Here is an 18,532-nt window from a genome sequence, read left to right on the forward strand (position 1 = left end):
TCTTTCATCAGCCCCCCACTCCAACATACGTGCTGAGTTAGGGGCCCTTCCTCCGGGCCCCTCCAGCCCCTGGTGCTTTCCTGTCACTGTAACTAGCACACTCTCACTCTTCCCTGCTCCTCCAGGCTGTAAGCAACCCCAAGGCAGGGATCAGACCTGGTTTGTTCACTGCTATGTCCCTAGCACATGGCACAGACCCTAGCAGCTAGTTGATGCTCAGGAAATATTGACTGGCCGGAGAAGGGAAGAGTAAGGCTTACCCAGGGGCCAGCAGGTGGAGAGCATTCCAGGCAGAGGGACCAGTACAGAGGCTTCAGGGCAGCATACACTACTGTGATGGAGTGACAGCAGGGAGGCAGGCTTGACAAAGAAGGAAGAGGATCAGGGCTTGCAAGTGAGGCCTGAGCAGTTGGCCAGGGCCAGATCAAGCTGATGCAATGATGTACCGGGCATCTCTGTGTAAACTGTAAAATGCAGTGCCATGAGAGGTGCCAAGCCTATTCCACAGCCTCAAGCCAGAGCCTGCCCACTCTTCCACCTTGTCCTGTAGCCCTGAGCCTGGTTCTTTGAATAGACGACTCCAAAAAACCATTTGAGGGATGAAAGGGCTGGTCTGGACCTTCCCACTGAGTGCCTGTGCCTAGTTGCTTTCCAAGGATGAACTGGGCTCAGGGTGGACACGGCAGACAGGCCACCAGGGCCCTGGGTGAGGTGCAGGCAGTGCCCCTGACCCCATGTCATGGGGAAGCTCTCACCCTGGGTCTGCTGCCAGTTGTGGGGGGGTCAGGCCTTACCCCACAAGCTCCATCCTGCTCTCAGTTGTGCCGTTGACCCAGGCAGGAGGGAAGGAGGGAAGAGGAGGTTTCCAGAGACAGAGGATTGTGTACAGCAGGTGCCCACCATCTCCACAATGTTGATATCAATAACATTTATCCTCTGCCGGGTGTACTGAATTGGGAAATTATCCTTCTTGGCATTCCAGGCCTGGCACAGGGCTGTGTACACCATCAGTGATCAATAAGTGTTTGCTGTCCATGATCGATGATGAATGATTTGCAGATATTAAGCAATGAGTTGCTCTTTTACTAACAATGTTTTAAGCCAAATAATGCCCAAAGAGTCGTTTACTGATTCACCTGGCCAGACCAGCAACTCTTGCATCTACATAACCCTGGGAGTTGATCTGGTTGTTGCCCCTACTTTATTGATCAGTAAATTGAGGCTCAGAGAGGGCAAGGCCACACAGTCAACGAATGGGAGAGTTGGAACTCTTGTATATGGATCCCTAGTCCAAGTGCTCTCTCTAGCCAACTGGGTGGGCAATGCTTGCTCTGTGCCAGGCATGGGCCAGGCTGTAGTCTCCACTCTCTGGGTGGGGACAGACACACCCTGAATGCTTTGGGGCGTGCCTCCCTCAGGGGTTTATCAGGAAGCATGTCCTGGAGGAGGTGGCACTTATCCAGCACCTTGATGGATGGAGAGGGTTGGGACGCCAGAGATACGGGGCGAGGATTCCTGGTAGGTGTTACAGCCTGTGCAAAGGAGGCCCAAAGGGCTGCTTGAAAATAACGAACTCTTCCGCCATTCAATTGTGAAACCACTGTGCTGGCCACATCCTCCTGAATTCACTGCCTCCTGAGAACGTCAGCTGCTGAGCCAGGCTCCAGGTGGAAGGCTGCATCGGTGCTCCCGGAGCCAAGATATGCCCCAGTTGCCCTCAAACCTCCAAGAAAGCGTTTAGGGTATGAAGGAGGGCTCAGATACCCTGAGCACACATTATTTCACTCTATCCTCACAGGAACCTTCTGAGGGAAGCACTATCTTTAGCCCATTTTGCCGGTTGGCATAGTGAGGCTCAGAGAAATATGTCCAAGGTCACATATTTACGAAGGGACAGAGATGGGACTTGATCCCAGGTCTGTGGATCCAAAGTCTGTGCTTTTAAATCCTCTGTCATCCTAGCTCTGGAAGAAGCTTGGAATTTTCAGTTGAACTCCTAGGGATGAATCTGGTGATGTGCTGGTAAATATTTAACAAATAGCTCTCTGGAAGGAACAAAAAAAAGCCTTGATTTGGAGTGTTTGCTGATTTCCAAGGTGTTAATACTTCCACCATGGCTGATATCAAGCTACCAACATGACATCATTGAACTTGAAGTTGGGAAGAGATGAACACGATCTGCTCTTGTAAGTGGTATGAGCCAGCGCCAGCATGGCACTCTGCTGGATGAACTTCCCACCCCTATGCCTGGGTCTCCAGGAAAGGCCTTCAGGCCTGTCTGAGGAGTGAATGAGGCCTGAGAAACCTGCTCCTCCAGCCAGGGGCCCACCCAGTATCCTGGGAAGCTGTTGTTAATCTTTAAGCCAACCTTGCAAATAAGTGCAGCCATTTCACCAGCCAGGGGTGGCTTCTGGTGCTGGCTCTGCTGCCGACTTGCTGTGGGGCTTCAAGCAGCCTCTTCCCCCTCTGGCCTCAGTTTACCAGCCATAAGAGCTCCCATTTAGCTCCCATTGAGCACAACCTCAGCCACCCTCACCCTTGTCAGTTCTGAACTTCCCTGGAGTCCTCGGTGGCCACGTTCTCTCCTGTTTCATAGGAGAGGGGACTGGGCTGGGGACGTTGACGGACTTGTACAAGGTACAGCAGGTGGGCAATGAACCTAAATTTGAACCTACATCAGTCTGGTTTAAGGCCTTGCTCACTCCTGGACTACTGGATACTATATTGTACCCTGAGGCCTTTGCCTCCCATATTCTAGGGTTCCCCTCCCAACTTCTCTCAGGAGAAGCCCAGGCCTGGTACCGTTTGACCTGGCTGGGCCTTAGTTTCCCATCTGTGAAATGGGAGAACTTTTGGAGAAGGAATGTGGAGGCAGATGGTGGTATTTAAAGCTGGATTCAGGCCCACCTTCTCCTGTGCGGGAGGACATGTGAGGAGCTAAGGGTGGGGCACCCACCCCCAATAGGGCGGTCCTGAAACCTAGACCAGGAGGTGGTGGGAGTAAGGTGGGGTCAGATAGGGAGGGGGTGGGGGAGGCTTTGTGGCGAAAACAGCATTTCCTCAATATCCCCTTTCTCTGCTATACTCCCTGCCTTCTGTGTCTAGATGCACTCAGCCTCTTTGTTTGATTGGAATTGTGACTGTCACTAAATACCTGCTTCAGCCCCCTCCTAAGCAGGAATATCCGGAACTTGCTGCCTTCTGATGGGCTGCTGTAGTTCCTTTTCTTTTTCTTATGCACATTACATTGAACAAATTTCTATTAAAATATATGTTGCTCCTTCTCACACTGACCCTCCTGCCCCAGTGTCCACTTTGGGAAACTCAGGTCAAGGCCAGGGTCAAAGCCCTGGTTCTTGTTCAGCGACTCTCTTCTCTGTGTCTCAGTTTCTTCATCCATAAAATGGGGATAATCCTTGGCCTGCCCAGCCCAGTTGGTTGGTAGTAGATCCTAAAGTTGATCTGAGCCACGTAGCACGCTACCTGGCCAGAAGTGAGCGCTCCTTTAGTGCTGCTGCTGTTGTTGTTGTTATTATTATTATTATTATTGTTACTAATAATTTCGGGAGGGGTGGATTTGGGGTAAATAAGGTGGGGGGAGTTAGGAAGGGCATTTTGGCTTGCGGGCCGATGGGTGTCCCGCGGGGTTGGGAGCTGTCTCCGGGTGGGGGGGTGGGCGGGGCTTCTGTGACCAGGCCTCCGCCCCCCTTCCCTCCCCGCCCGGACCCCTGGCGTGGTGGGGGCCCGCGCATGGGTCTCTCCTGGGTCACCGGCGGGAATCTGTCCTGGCGCGCTTCCTCTTTCCTCCTCCTCCCGGCGGCCTGCCGGGCCCCTCCTCCCTGCTCGCGCGCTCCCTCCCTCCTCTTCCCCTCCCCGGGCCGCCTCCTCCTCCTCCTCCTCCCCCCTTTCTCTCTCGATCTGTCTCTTTCGGCCCGGAATCCATTCCGGCCCGGGAGCCGGAGCGGCCAGGCCGCCGTGTGCCGAATTCCTGGCCGTCCGGCCGGCTGTCCTCCCGTGCGTCTGTTTGCCGGTGCGCCCGCCGGCCCGCCGGCCCAGGTGAGCACCCCCACCCCTCCGCCGGCCCCCAGTCCCGGCCCGCGTGAGGGAGCCCCCGCCCGGGGACCACTGTGGCGTCGGATCGCGGGCTGTGGGAGCTCCTGTCCACCCCTGCAACCCCCATCCTCCCGGCGGAGCGGCGATCCCGGAGCGCTGGGCGGGCACACGGGGACTTGCCTGGCGCGGCCTTTTGTTGTGATGCCGCGGGGGGAGGGGGCTGGATGGGGGTGCTTAGGGGTCCTGTCCGCGCGGGGACTCCCTCCTGCTCACCCTCCCTCTGTGCGCCCCCTGAGAACAGCTAGCTGGGCCTGAGCCCCCGGGCCAGGTCTAGGCCAAATCTGAAATCTGAGCCAGTCGGCGCCGCCTCTGGCCGCCGCTGCCCGGCCTGGCGCCCCCAGCCCGGGATGGGGGCTTGAGAAGGGGCGGGCAGGGTGGGCCTGGGGGCGCTGGATGAAGGGTGCAGGGCCCGGGCACCAGGACCTCCCTGTCCTCATGGGGCCTCCGGTTGGGCCTGGTGCTAACGGCCTGGAAGGGACTGGGCCAAACTGTGCTTTGTCCCTGCTGCCCACCGCCCCCAGCCTCGCCTCTGTGCAGGCCCAGCCGCCTGTCTGCTTAGAAGTTGGCAAAAGTTTTGGGATTTCACCACCAGGCCGGGTCCATCTGTCTGCCTGGGCTGGGGTTGGTGGTGGGTTTGAGTCCTGACAGGCGTTACCACTTTACCTGCTGTGTGTCCTCAGGCAACTGCCTGCCCTCTCTGAGCTAAGGGGTTCCTCATAAGGACCAGCTGTGGGCCTGGCTGAGGTTACTGGGCTGGTGGAAGGATGAGGTGTACAGAAGGGGCTCACCTGTGGGGTATCAGTTCAGCCTCTGGGGCCTTCAGGCAGGCTTGAGAGTGCACGGAGTTTATGTGTGGCCCTTGGTGAGGCTTTTTGGGCTTCAGGGACTCTGTACATCTGGGACAGTGGTCTCTAGGTCTCCTGAGGTGAGTCCAAGCCAAGCCACAGTGCAGCTGATATCAGACTTGCTTTCAAGAATGGACCAGCCCTGTCCTGTTGCTGACCGTCTTCTTGGCCTCCTGGCTTCCCCAAGAAACCTCTAGGTGACCTGGGCTACAAGACTGTCCCTCTGAGTCCTCATGTGTGAAATGGGGATCCTCAGGGGAAGAATCTGTGCACTTCTGCATGTAGGGGCTTGGCATGTAGTAGGTGTTCAATAAATGAGCGCTTCCTGGATGAATTGCCTAAAACAGATGGGTGGGAGGCCTCGTGGGGCTCATCCCCAGAAGGGGATTGGTACTCAAAAAGTCACTGAATAACCCCTTGAGGAAGAAACAGCTCCAGCACAGTCTCACTGCCCAGTGGCTGTGTGACCTTAGGCAACTCACTTCTCCCTCTGGCCTCAGTTTTGTTGAGTATAAAATGGGCCAGTGATAATGAGAGCTGCTAACATCTTCTGAGCAGCTCCTATGAGGTAGGGACTCATGTGTATCCTCATTTTGCTGGTGGGGAAACTGAGGCTTATGGAGGGGAAATGACTTGGCCAAGCCCACATAGTTTGAAGTTGGAATGAGAGCCTAGATCTGAGTCCTCAGTCTGGGTGCCCTTGTACCCTTCCAGTGATGGGGGAGCAGCGGTTTCCCAGTACGAGACCAGGCACGTGACAGTGTCAGAAAGACTCTACTTATGAGTGATTGTGTGGAAGCCACGAGGCCCTTTTGGTGATGTGGTGATGTGGTGTGCCTTGGTGATGTGGTCTTTCCACCCAGGGAAATGATTTACAATGTGTCACCTGTCTCAGCTGACTGCCTGCCTGGGCTCTCCCTTGTGGCTCCTGGGCCTTTGCTCCTGAAGGCGTGCCCTCTAACTCTACCAGTTGTTTATCTGCTCTTGCTCTTTAAGGCTTAGCTTAAGGCTCACCTCTCCCAGGAAGTCCTTCCAGCTCTCTCCTCTCCCCTAGCCTCTTCCTGGAGCATGAATTATCCCCAGCTCACAGTCAGTTCCTGATTTGGCTTCTTCCCTGATTGTGACCTGGGGCAGGGGGTTGTCTGGCTCCCTCAAGCCTCAGGAGCCAGGCAGGAGATGGCTCAGTGGCCTGCTGACAGATCGTCCTCAACTGACCTCATTTTTCCCAAACCTGCCTAGATACAAACCTCTATGACCCTCTGTTGACCACCTGCTATGTTTTAGGAGCTTTGAACTTGGGCTAAATAGTGTGGTGATGGGTTAGCAGTGGGAGTTTTGAAGGTATCCAGAGCCTTCCAGGAGGTGGTGACGAGAGGGAGCAGCAGTTCACTCAGCAAAGAAGGAGAGGGCGTGTGCCTTCTACCCTTCTGCTTAGACACTTCCCAGGGCCCTGGGGCTGGTGGGGAGTATGGTCAGCCTGGGTGGGTCCTTGCTGGGGAATTGTGAACAGGTCCTTGGCCACCCAGAAATTTGTCTAGAGGGTGAGCCAAGTAGCAGACAAGTTGCCAAATAAATTAATATATAATCACAGATGAGATAAGGGCTCAGAGAGAGAGGCGTGCGGTGCAGAGGAATCTCAAAGGAAGCGTATAAGAGTTGGTCAGGCATGGAGCTAGGGGAAGGGCTAACCAGGCAGAGGGAACTGCAAGTGCAAAGGTCCTGAGATGGGGGAGTGTGTGCTATTATGGAGAAGCAATGGGAGACCCTGTGAATCTGGGCACAGAAAATTAAGGGGAGTGGGTGAGAGGTGAAATGAGGGGGTGTTATCAGGAGGGCTGGACCATGTTGGGCCACATGGGCCTTGGGGAGGAGTTTGGCCTTCATCTTCACACAGGAGGATAGTTGGTGTCCCCTGTGTGAACAGCCCCATGTTGGAGACCAGGGGTGCAGAGTTGACCAAGTCACCTGGTAGAAATAGACCTGTGGGCTCGACTCCAGGTATTCTGTGGGTGCCTAGATCAGGTGTCAAGAGGAGGAGGCATTTGAGGCTGGGCTTTGAAAGTAGAGTAGGAGTTCAGTAGCAGAAAGGCAGGAGAGGGTGAGAGCCAGGGGTTGGGGCCGTGCAATGCAGGATGGCTGGAGGCTGGGAGTGAGGTCGGCTGGAGAGATGGAGACCAAAGGAATGGTCAGGGCTCAGGAGTCAGAAAGATCTGCATCCAAGTTCTGACTGTGCCTGCTTGCTGTGTGTCTTTGGGTTATTCATTCTACCTTTCTGAGACTTAGCTTCCTTGCCTTAAAAATGGAAACAGTAAATATCTTCCTATCAGGTGAGGGTTAAAGGAGGGCTGTATGCCCAGTGCCTGGCGCCAGTGTAGGTACTCAGGAAATGGGACCTGTCTTGTGTGCTGTGACACTGGGTGGGTCAGTGGGCCCAACAGATCTGGCCTCCCCAGCTGTCCGGCGAAGGCTTTGAGTGGATGATCTCACTGATTCTGGAGGTGCTGGTCTATGGAGGGATTTTGGCAGCCATGTACTGGGTGACTTAAGTTCTGTCTTGCCCTCTCTGTGTAAGGAGGCTGAACTGGGGAGAGCTCTATTGGTCTAACCCATCCCAGCTTCTTGAAAGCTTGCCTTAGGTGAAATTGGCCCCATTTTCCAGATATAGATACTAAGACCCAGAGAGGAGAAACCACTTGGTTAGAGTTTCCCAGTTGCCAGTAGACAGGGTCTGCTGAGTCTAGGCTGTGGGGCTCTGGACTCCTGGGCCAGGCTGGCATCACCAGGGTCCTCCTGTGTCTCTGCAGGCCTTAGAGCCCCTTCTGAGGCCCCCACCTCCCTGTCCTGGGCCTTTTGACCAGAGCCTCACTTCCTGATTCAGTTGTGTGGTCTCTGAACCTCTATCTTCCCTGGGGTTCCCCCAGCCCTTTACTTCCCCTCCACTGCTCCCACTCCCTTATCTCCATGGTAAACCACTCTGGTTTCCACTTGAGTCCCTAGCAGGGTGGCAGGCCCTTCCTTTGGGGGCACCTCAGTATCCTCATGTATGAAGTGAGTCATGGCTTCCAAGATATCCCAAAAGAACTGAAGTAAAGCATTTAGCATGCATTAGCTTGATAAATAGGGGTGAGGAAGAACCAGACACATGCTCAAATCCTTTGTTTTCTAACAACTGAAGCCCCCTTCCTGTGACTGTTTCTGAAGCTGTAAAATGAGCATGGGGCTTGCACTTAGTAGGGTCAAGAGGAGGATGCGGTGAGGCTGTCCGTTAGGCTCTCTCCTGGTGGCTGGCTCTGCATCTCTGTTCCTGGGGAGGGTGATGCAGTAGGTGCCTCCCCTGTATTCATGGTCCTGTTCCCATCTGTCTGTCTAAAGGCGAGACACTGAGCCTCTCTGAACCTCAGCTTCTGCACACCTCCCTTGTGAGGATTAAATCAGTGAATGTCTCCCAGAGGCTTGAAACTTCCGGATGCTCAGTAAATGTTATGTCTGTCTTTCTTCCTTCCCATCCCTTGAGGGGACTCAGATATTACCTGGTCTAGGGATGGCCCAGGGCTCAAATCCCCCAGGCCTGGATTGCTGTGTTGAGAAATATTCTGAGGCCCAGTCTTGGCTTCATGGGAAAGAATGCTGTGATAGATTAGTAATGTCTGTCCTGGGCAGAGGATTAGACATCATTGTATGTGTGCCATGAGTTTGACATTCCTGATCTATTCTGACCTTCTCTTTTCACCGATGGGGGAATTGAGGCCAGAAAGATCCAGGACATATTATCCAAGAAGGGAGAAAAGTGCATATCTCTTGTCTTTCCATCTAGCCATCTCTCCCCACCCAGCCAGCCTGTCCCTTCCCACAATACAACCTGGGGGGCTGGGAGGGGCTGAGTCAAGGAGTAGATGATTGGGGAAGATCCCAGAGCTGGAAGCCAAAACCTCGATTTCCCCACTCCTTGATATGGGACCTTGAGCAAGTGACTTCCCCTCCAACCTGGGCCCCAGAACCTCCCCTCCTCTTGGAACTACCCAGAGAAGTTCCAGAATAAAATGAGAAGCCAGAGAGGAGAAACTAGATGATCTTGACCAAGTGCCTTCTTGCTGAGGGCTCTTCCCTCCTTGAGGCACCGCGACTGGGATCCTAGCCAGGGGGTTCTCCAGGGGCTGGCCGGGCTGAGTCCTCTTTGGTGCCATGTGGGACTGGGGATGTCAGCTCGGCTGTGGGGCTGTTGAGAGACTGTGGGAATGGGTCCTTTGAATCCTCAGACCGGCTGGGCTGCGAGGCCCGCACGGGCAGAATCCTGGTGCTAGGGCATGGAAGTCAGGGTTGGGGTGGTATTGGAAAGCTCAGCCTCCCCCGTCAAGGTCTGTTTATCTTCTCTGCGGCTACTTTATTCAAGTTTGTGGCCTTGACTTTTACTCTGTCTGATATTGATGCCCTCACATTGTGCTCTCCCCAGCCAGGTCATAGCGAGGTGACTCATTCCATCCTTTGTCCCCTCCTGGGGGTGGGTGGAAGTTTTGTTCCTATTACACAGAAGAGGAAACTGAGACTCAGAGGCCAAAGGCTAGGGCCACAGTCACCCAGCAGAGTGAGATGTGATCACGGACTTCTGGCTTCTGATTGATGTGTGGCATCTGATTCCCACTGAGTTTGCAGCCAGCTTGGCTGAAATTTTTCTCTGGGTATGGGGAGGATGCCTTGCTGGGTGGGCAGGTGATCCTGACTCTCTGGGCTTCCAGCTCTGGCTGGTGGATCTCCACTCAGATCTGGGGTCCTAGAATCTTGCAGGGATCCCCCCACCTCCCAGCACTGGTACATCCTGGGTGCTCAATGGATGCTTCTGGACTAAAGGGAGTAGAAGTAGCCAGACCTTTGGAGCCAGTTGGTCCTGGGTTCAAATCCTGGCTCTGCCACTTGTTTGCTGTGTCTGACTGTGGGAAAATGATTGCTCTGAGCCTGAGGGTCGCACCTCCCTGAAGTGGGGACGACAGAGCCAGTACATCCTGGACAGGGTGCCGTGAGGATCAGAGGAACTAATATGTGCCTGCAGGGCCCCCACACAATAAGTGCTTAAGGTTTCTGAGTGCCTGTGATTATGAAGGTAATTCCCTGATGAGGCGGGAATTCTGGGCCTCTGCAGGCCAGCTGATCCCGGAAGCCCTAGGGCTGACACTGGACGCCTGTGCCCGCGGTGGTCTGGTCCTATGGGGCGGGGCTGGCGGGGGAGGTTAACAAGAGAACAGACAAGTTTGGTGGCTGGACCTTTTGGAAGCTGCCAGCTCCATCCTCCATCTAGCCTCCAGAGCCCGGACCCCGCCTCAGCCCTCACTCTCCTGTGGCTTGTTAAGACCTCACGGCGCCCTTACCCAGGCATTCCAGGCCCCCCTCACTGAATGGGTCCATCTCTTCAAAGGTGGCCGCCATTTGAGCATTGGGTACTTTGCATCTTCGCCTGCTAGGCCTGGAGGCAGGGGCCTTACTACCCTTATTTTTTTGGAGAGGCAGCAGAGGCTGAGAGGCAGGAGGGACCCGGGGTCCACAGCAAGGGTTCCTGGCAGTGCTGTTGGTCTGGGCCGAGCTCTTCCCTCTGCTTCACCCCATCACCTCCCACGTTTCCCTTTCACTCAGGTGACCTGGTAGCCTTCCTGAGCCATCAGCTGTCTTCCTGCTTGCCCCGGGTTGTCCAGCATCCGTGCCTCTGCCTCTGCGGGTCCCGCTGCCTGGCGTGCCCTCCCTCTCCACACTCATCTTGTGGCTAAGATGCCTCTGCCTCCAGAAGGCTCTCACTGCCCACCCTCTCTGTCCCCGCCTGAGCCCGTGCTTCCCATGCACCTCTCCTCTGCACTCCCTGCTCCTTCTCTGCCCTCCCTCATGGCTCTAATACATTCTGCCTTAGATGGTAAGTCATAGGATTCTTTTTTGCCTCTAAGTGTGGTAGTCATCACTCCCAAGGGTCCCGCACTTTACAGTTTACAAAGCACTTTCCACAATCACCTCTGATCATCCCCAGTGGGCTGGGAGGGAGACAGACCATCATAATAATCTTCATTTGGCCGATGAAGAAACTGAGGCCTCAAGGCAGGGTCATGCCAGGTGCTACTCTGCTTGGGCGGGTGGAACTGAACCGCCCTCTCCCCATAAGCCCTCAGTTCCCCCAGGGAGGAACGTCTCTCTCAATCCCATGGAAGCCGTGATTTATTATCAAGAGGAGGCTCTGAAAGTTCAGAGAGGTGAAGTGATTTGCCTGAGGCCACACAGCCTGGAAAGCCGGCAGAGCTGGGAGGGTCCCGTCTAGGAATTAGGGAAGAGGCAGGTCGTGTCCACCTTCCCACCCCTTCGGAGTGGAGAATCAGATAGAACCCAGATCCTGAAGGAACAGCGAGCCCAGCGGTCCCGCTCTGAGGATTCCTTGAATAATCATCTGTTCCTTGAGCGCGCAGTTGAGCCCTGCGCAGTGCTAGGCCAATGGCTGTGTCTGAGCCCCACGACATCCTTGCTTGGCAGCAGTTCTGACCCCATTTCACCAAGGAGTAAATCGAGGCTCAGAAAAGCGAGAGAACTTGCACGAGCCAACCAGTGCATGGATGTGGACCCAGGGCTTCCTCAGCACCTCTGCCCTGCCTGCCCCGCCTCCTCTGGGCTGAGCCCTGCTCCTGCCTCCTGCCTGATGCCTGACCCTTCCTCCAGCCCCACCCCACTGTTCCTCTCAGGGCAGGGTGAAGGTTGAGAGACTTCTATAAGCCACCCCGCCCCCAGCCGCACAGGCTTCTCCTCTACCTCCGTATTAGCTGTGTGACTTTGGTGAGTCAGTTTGCCTCTCTGTGCCTCAGTTTCCACATTTCAAAAAGAGGCCTGATGGCAGTATCCACATCACAGACTTGTTCTAAGGATCAAGAGAGGCATTATGCATGATACTCTGAGCAACGTTAACACATAGTAAATGCTCAATAAATGTTAGCTGTTATTTTATTATCATTTATATCTACTTCGGGAGGAAGGGAACCACAGCTCCATTCTCCAGATAGGAAAACTGAGACTCAGAGAAAGGAAGGAGTGTCCACCAGACCACAGGAGGATGTCCTGGGGCACATCCCACTTTCCAGATTGGGAAACTGTCCCCTTTCAGGACTCAGTTTTCTCATCAGTGCAGTAGGTCTGTGCATATTTTGGGGCAGACTACTCCATCACAGTGTACCAATCTGGCTTCTCAGTCCTCAGCCACCCTAGGTGGGGGTCAGAGCGACATAGGGGCTCCAGTTCTGCCTGGGCCGGTGGGGGCTGTGCCCTGTGTTCTTTGTCCCTAAGTTATGCCAAGTCCCCAAGGCTGGGCCTGCCTAGGAGGCTGAACCAGGCCCTGCCAGGCCATCTGGGTGTCCTCTGGCTGCTGCCGCTCAGGTCCTACCACATCACCTGGTCCACTTGCTTCCTCTGCTTTGTGTCCTGGGCAAATGGCCTCTCTTTTTGAGCCTCAGTTTCATCATCTGTGAGATGGGGGCAGGAGTCTTTTCCTCGCAGGGATGTTGGGAAGATCTGATAAGCTCGTTCCCCTGAAATGCCCACCCATGTCAGGCTTATAGAAAGTGCCCAGTCAGTGGCCACGGTTATAAGGATAGGCAGGATTCTGACTGGCAACAAGAGGAACAGCATTCCAGGCAGAGGACCTGTGTGAGCAAAGTCTTGGAGGTGGGACACTTTAGGGGAGCACCCAGTAGGTAGATGGGGCTAAGTGGGAGAGGACTCCCCACTTTCCAGGGTTGGGACTGACCCTGAGGGAAGTGGGCAGTCGGGTGTCAGCACTGACAGCGGTGATATTACCTCCCTGCTCCTAAACTTTAGATTTCCTTCTGAAGCCTCGGGACAGCAGCCACCTGCCTCCCCACCCCCACCCCTGCCAGGTGTTCCCGAAGGCCCTGGAACCAGATGAGCCACCGTTCTATTTGGGGACAATTCTGCTGTTCCCGTTTCTCTCCTGTGCCCTAGTTTTAGAAACGACGTGGGTTGGGTTACCAGTTGGCCATTTGTGAAAGCCCCCTCCCCCACTCCACCCATACCTTAGATCTGTGGGCAGTGAGGGCAGAAGAGGACTCGGCGCTGCCTTTGGGAGTTGCTCCTGGCTCTGCCCCTGTGTTCTCTGGGCCGGAGTTGGCAGCTGGACTTCTGCTCACCTGCTGCTGATGTCACCCAGCCTTGTGCTGGGGACCTCAAAGCTGCCCTCTGGGAGCAGCCTGCGCCCTGGGGGAGCCAGACACAGACCCTGATCGTTGCAGTACCATGGGGTGGGCGCCATATGGACTGTGGCAGCCATTAGGATGCCAGAAGGGCTTCGCAGAGGATAACTCATGAGGGAAGAAGAAGGGTGAGGGCCCCCCAGGAAGAAGGGACAGTGTCAGCAAAGATCTGGAGGTGAGAAATAACCTGGTGTGTGTCGGCGTAGCCTGCGGAGGTGAGGAGTGGCAGATCACGTACAAGGTAGTTAGAGGGTGACTAGGTTGGTCAGGCAAAGTTTAGCCTGGGGCTTTTGGGAACAGGGCAGCTCTCCTGCTGAAGGTGTGAAGGGAAGGATCAGGCCAGGCTCAGGTGCTCAATTACTGTTGCCAAGTGAAGGCAGCCCAGAGGCTGGGGTTCAAGATGGGGATTCTTTCTGGGGCTCAAATTAGAGGCTGGTCTGAAGTCTTGGAGTGAGTCACGGAAGACCCCCTGGAGGAAGCAGTACCTATGACACACCTGGAAGAATGAAGTGGTTCTCTGGTGGGGAGGTAGAGCTTGAGAAAGGCCAGAAGATGCAGTGTCAGTAGCTGCTCTTGTTGGAGCTCAGAGGAGCAGGAGAGTTTTGCCCTGAGAGATGGCTGGTGTACCTACATGCGGCCTTGGGGCAGTGAGGAGAGGCCACGGGGCAGGACTGATTTGTCTGGCGCTGGGGGTAGTAGTGCCCAGCTGAGGTAGTGTGGCTTTGGTGCAGTGGCCCTGGGGACTGCCGTAAGAACAGACAGGACTGGAGAGAGGCTGGGTACTGGCCGGGCAGATGGCAGGTCTGGTATTGACAGGGGAGCGGCGAAGGGTAGGGGACATCTGCCCCCTGGTCTGCCTGCCCGCACATCTCTTCCCTGCAGACACCTGCCTGGCAGTAAGTGGTGGAGACGTGCTAGGGCCTGGCCGGCAGACTCCGAAGACACCTGGGGCATGGGCTGGGCCTGGGGCAAACTCGGGGTTCAGAGTCCAACCGCCCTCCATGGTTGGGTAGACCGTGCCAGGGCAGTGGTCTCCTGCTGGGGTAAGGGCTGGGAACGGTTGGCCACTTGTGCTTCCAGAAAGGCCCCTCCGCCCTCCTGAACCCAGAAGGCCTGTCCTCCAGACAGGGGCACTTGAGAGCAGTGGAAGACTCGGGGGCCAGGTGGGCCTGGTTTCAAATCCCAGCTTTGGTCTTTGCTGGCTGGGAGACCTTGGCCAAGTGGCTTTGCCTCAGTTTCCCCATCTGTGAAAATGGGGGTCGTCCTAGACCCTCCCTCCTAGGACTCCTAGGAAGAGTAAAGAGATTTTAGTGGGCTGTGCTCCACACCATGCCAGCCCCTGAGATCTGGCTTTGGAGCTGTTGGCGCAGCTGACTGGGGGTGCTGGGACCTGCTGGGCGGCTGAGGGGCAGCTTCCGGTCTGCCCCAGGCTCTCAGCACCGAGGACAAAGCCCCTTTGTGGTGGGACAGATGGAGCCTGGGAGCCCCCCCTTCGGGGACCAAGGGGCTGTCTGCCCCTCCTCCTCCCCCAGTTCCCCTGGGGGAAGGAACTTCCTCAGACTGAGAGGATGGGAAATGAAAGTCAGGTTGTGCAGGAGGAGAGGCTGCAGCTGCAGAGCCTGGCTGGTGAACTTGGGGAGACCCTTCCCTTCTCCGGGCCACCTTCTCAGGGCCCCGGGCATCCCTGGTAAGTCCCAGGCCCACAGTGTGTGCCCTGTTCACTTATCCATCCATCCATCCATCATCCATCCATCCATCCATCCATCCATCCATTTGTTCATTCATTCAGTAATTACCAAGTACCCACTCCATGTTAGACCCTGCACTTTTGGCTAGTGTCCATTCTGACTGGATGGCACCTTAGCATCTCAGCTGTTAACTGTTTCGAATGTTATACCCACTGCAGTGTTCAGCCGTGAGTGAGACAGAAGTGGCCCCTTGTCCTCATCAGACATGTACTCATACAGTGTGTTACGTTATGAGAGCTACGGTCCACGCTGGGAAGGAGAAGTTGAAGGTTCTCCCTTGGGCTGGGGGAGGTCAGAGAGGCCTCCTGTGAGGAGGTGGCTTTTGAAATGAGACTCAAGAGAGCAGAGTTGGCTCAGTGTGTTGCCCTTTAAACCAGTGGTCAGAAAAGGCCTCTCTGAGCAGGTGACAGGAGTAAAGCGCCTGAAGGAAGTGAGGGAGTGAGGCATATGTGTAGGGGAAGTATGCTCTGGGTGGAGGGAACAGTAAGTGCGAAGGCCCTGAGGCAGGTGTGCACTGGGTTCTCAGGGAAAGGGGAAGTGGCCAGTGTGGGTGGAGCAGAAGGAGTGAAGGGGGTGGGGCTAGTAGAGTCCACTGTAGGGCCTTGGAGGTCCCTGTGGGGACTTTGTCGTTTCTCTTGGGGTGTGGGCTGGGAGAGGTGTTAAGCAGGACAGATTCAGTCTGACATTTCAGAAAGGCTCTCTGCCCACAGTTGGCCAGCCTGGAGGAGGAGGCTGGGCCTGGACTAGGGGGTGACTAAGGCAGGAGGGAAGGACATAGATTCAGGATGTGTTTGGAGGTGGGACTGACAGGGGTTGGAACTGGGTTCATGGGGCATGAGAGGAATCAGCCTTCCTCTCTTGGGCTGCTGATGAGGGGCTGAGTGCCCTCTGGTGAAGTCACTGTGGGCTTCAGGTTCATGTTTACTCCCCTTCCCCCTAATCCATCAAGAGGCACATACACCCAGCAGCTTCTCCACCTTGTCCTGGAGGCTAGACTGAGTCCTCCAGTTCCTTGGGCTTTAAATAGCAGTATACCTTAGGTGAACCTGGCAGAGTCCTACCCATTTTATAGATGAGAAAACTGAGGCTCCCAGTGGTATACTCTGGCCTGAGTTATATAGTGGGGGCAAGGTTGGGGCTGGGCCTCTCAGGACTCAGGGGTTTCTGGATTTGGGGAATATGGACCCTGCCCCGCCAATTCCAGCTATAGACTTCAGAGTGTATCTGAGATTTCTTTCCTGCCCTGAACTATCTTGGGGAGATGGAGGCTGCTCAGTGTGACCTCAAGGGTGGGGTCAGGGGCTTGGACTCCAACTTACCATGTGACCGGGGCCTCAGTTTCCCCTGCTGGGAAATGGGCACAGTAATGGTCCCAACCTCGCAGTGCTGTGGGGATGACCAGATGAAACAGTGACTGTAAAGCCTGATGCCAGGCATACAGAAAGTGTTCCGTGGTCAGCAGGTATTCTTATTATTGTTGTTTCTGTGGGGAGTAAGGACGTGCGTGCAAGTCTGGGCTCTAGCCACGTCCACCCCAGAGCTGCGCTTTAGGGGCAGGGCTGGAGTTGCCGAGGTGGTCTCTTCCAGATAACTCAGCACCTTGGAATTGAAGGTCCCTGGAATGCATGCCCAGCATTACTTTCCACCTGGGGAAACGGTCCTGAAGAGCCCAGGACTGGCTCAAGGCTTTGTAGCAACCAGCGGCAGAGTGGGGCTTCACACCAGGTTGCCTGCTGCTTGTCCTGCTCTGGTGCCGCCCACTTCCCAGCCTTACCCTTCCCTCTAGGGCTTCCAGGCTGTGGACAGGTCCTAGCGGGAAGGGATCCGGCCCTTTTCAGAGCAGCTCAGGGCCTAGGGTCTGGAAAGGGGTCTCCTTCCTGCCCAGGAAGAATGCCAAGAGCCAAAGGGGCTGGAACAATTCTGTCTCTGCCGGGCTGGGATGAGTGGGAGCGCCACGGTCCACTTGCTTAGCCTTCGCCCTCCCTGGGCTGCGGGTCCTGTCCCTGGCGGCACCCCTCCGTCTGTCTGCCGTGCCAGCCTGAGCCTGCAGCACCCGCCCCACCCCAGCCACACTGGCAGAGCCGGTTTGGGGCCTGCCAGCCCTGAGTGTGTTCATGCCGTGAACACAGGACCAGACATGTTCTGGCTGCCCTGGCTCATGGATGGCCCCTGGCTCATGCTTTACTCACTCCTGGCTCACTCGGCAAACATCCTCTGGTACCCGAGCTGTGCCTGAGCCCATGCTGGGCAGGGCTCGCGGCCTAGAGCTGTCTCAGACTTGCACACTGTCCTGTGTCATCAAGGTGGTCAGAGGCTCTGCCATGGAGACATGCCAGGCAGGAGAGCGCAGTGGTTGGGACATAGACTGTGGGGTAGGACGGACCTTGGGCTGAGGCCTATCCCTCTTTACCTTGTGGGGCCCTGGGTAGGACTCATTCATCCCTCTCTTCCTCCTGCCCTCTATTCCTCCCTCCCTCCATCCCTCCCTCTCTTTATTCTTTCATCCTTCCAACCCTCCCTCCATCCCTCTCACCCTCCCGTCATCCCTCTCTCCCTCTTTCCCTCCATCCCTCCCTCCCACAAATATTTACTGAGCACTACTATGTGCCAATGTTCTAGAGGCTTGAGATACAGCAAAGAAACAACTAGACAAAAATCCGTGCTCACAGAGCTGACATTCTAGTGGGGGAGACAAAAACACAACAAATAAGGAAAATATGCACGTGGTCTGTAAGAACATGATAAGTGCCCTGGTCAAAGCAGGGAAGGGGTTGGAGGGCTGGCTGGGGCGGAGAGAACGGGGCTGTGATTAGATGACTAACTAGCGGGGGAAGACCGCTCCCTGAAGCTCACATCCCAGGAGGGGAGGGAGGAGTCTTGAGGCTCCCTGGGGCAAGAGAATCCAGGTAGAGGGAACAGCCAGTGCAAAGACCCTCAGGTAGGGGCATGCTGGAGTGTTGGAGGAACAGCAATGAGCGAGCGAGGGGGAGAACGGAGGGAGGAAAGGGCAGAAAGGTGGGTGGTGGGGATGGCCTCTGGACTTCTTCGGTATTGTCTCTTAACCTGCAGTGAGACAGGGACTACAGGAGGCTTTTGAGCACATCCGGCTGCTGCGTGAAGAGCAGACTGTGGGGCCTCGGCTGGAGGCAGGCTATCGGCCCAGTGAGTGGAGAGGGTGATGATGGTTGGCCCAGGCTGGGGGCAGCTGGTGGGAGAGGGGAAGGGAAGTCAAACTTTTTTTGTTTTTTTTGTTTTTTGCATTACTTTATTTCATCTTCTTTTTTGAACTCTTTATTATGGAAACAAAAGTATAATGAACCCCACGAACTCGTTGTGAGTTCCCAAGCACCACCAACTCCTGGCCTGTCCTAGCCAACTACCCCCTCCACTTCTGTCCCACCCTCTTACCCGTCATTTTAAAGCAAATCCTGCATGGCATACTTCAGGTGTGAGTCTTTCAGTTTGCCTCTCTAAAAGGCAAGGACTCATGGTAAGAAAGTAGCTGCAAAACCACAATCTACCTAAAAGAAATAAACAGTAGTTCCTTAACAACAGCAAAAATCTCCTCCTTCCTCACTTCTATTTTGAGGAGAAGCTGATGTCT

The 18,532-nt window shown here is 55.4% G+C and overlaps 1 protein-coding gene across 6 annotated transcripts in view; it reads left to right on the top strand.

The window, feature by feature from the left end:
• The first annotated feature begins 3,761 nt into the window (after positions 1-3,761).
• The window catches only part of SRC (SRC proto-oncogene, non-receptor tyrosine kinase), a 50,548-nt gene continuing 35,777 nt past the window's right edge, over positions 3,762-18,532 (top strand). For 3 of the 6 annotated variants that reach the window (XM_072944195.1, XM_072944196.1, XM_072944197.1), the window contains exon 1: positions 3,762-4,056. The gene's annotated coding sequence lies outside the window, so the exon portion shown is untranslated. The remainder of the gene's footprint in view (positions 4,057-18,532) is intronic. The other 3 variants (XM_072944194.1, XM_072944192.1, XM_072944193.1) reach the window with 1 other exon arrangement.

This window comes from Vicugna pacos, chromosome 19 (genome assembly GCF_048564905.1).
Source record: "Vicugna pacos chromosome 19, VicPac4, whole genome shotgun sequence".
NCBI classification, from domain to species: domain Eukaryota; kingdom Metazoa; phylum Chordata; class Mammalia; order Artiodactyla; family Camelidae; genus Vicugna; species Vicugna pacos.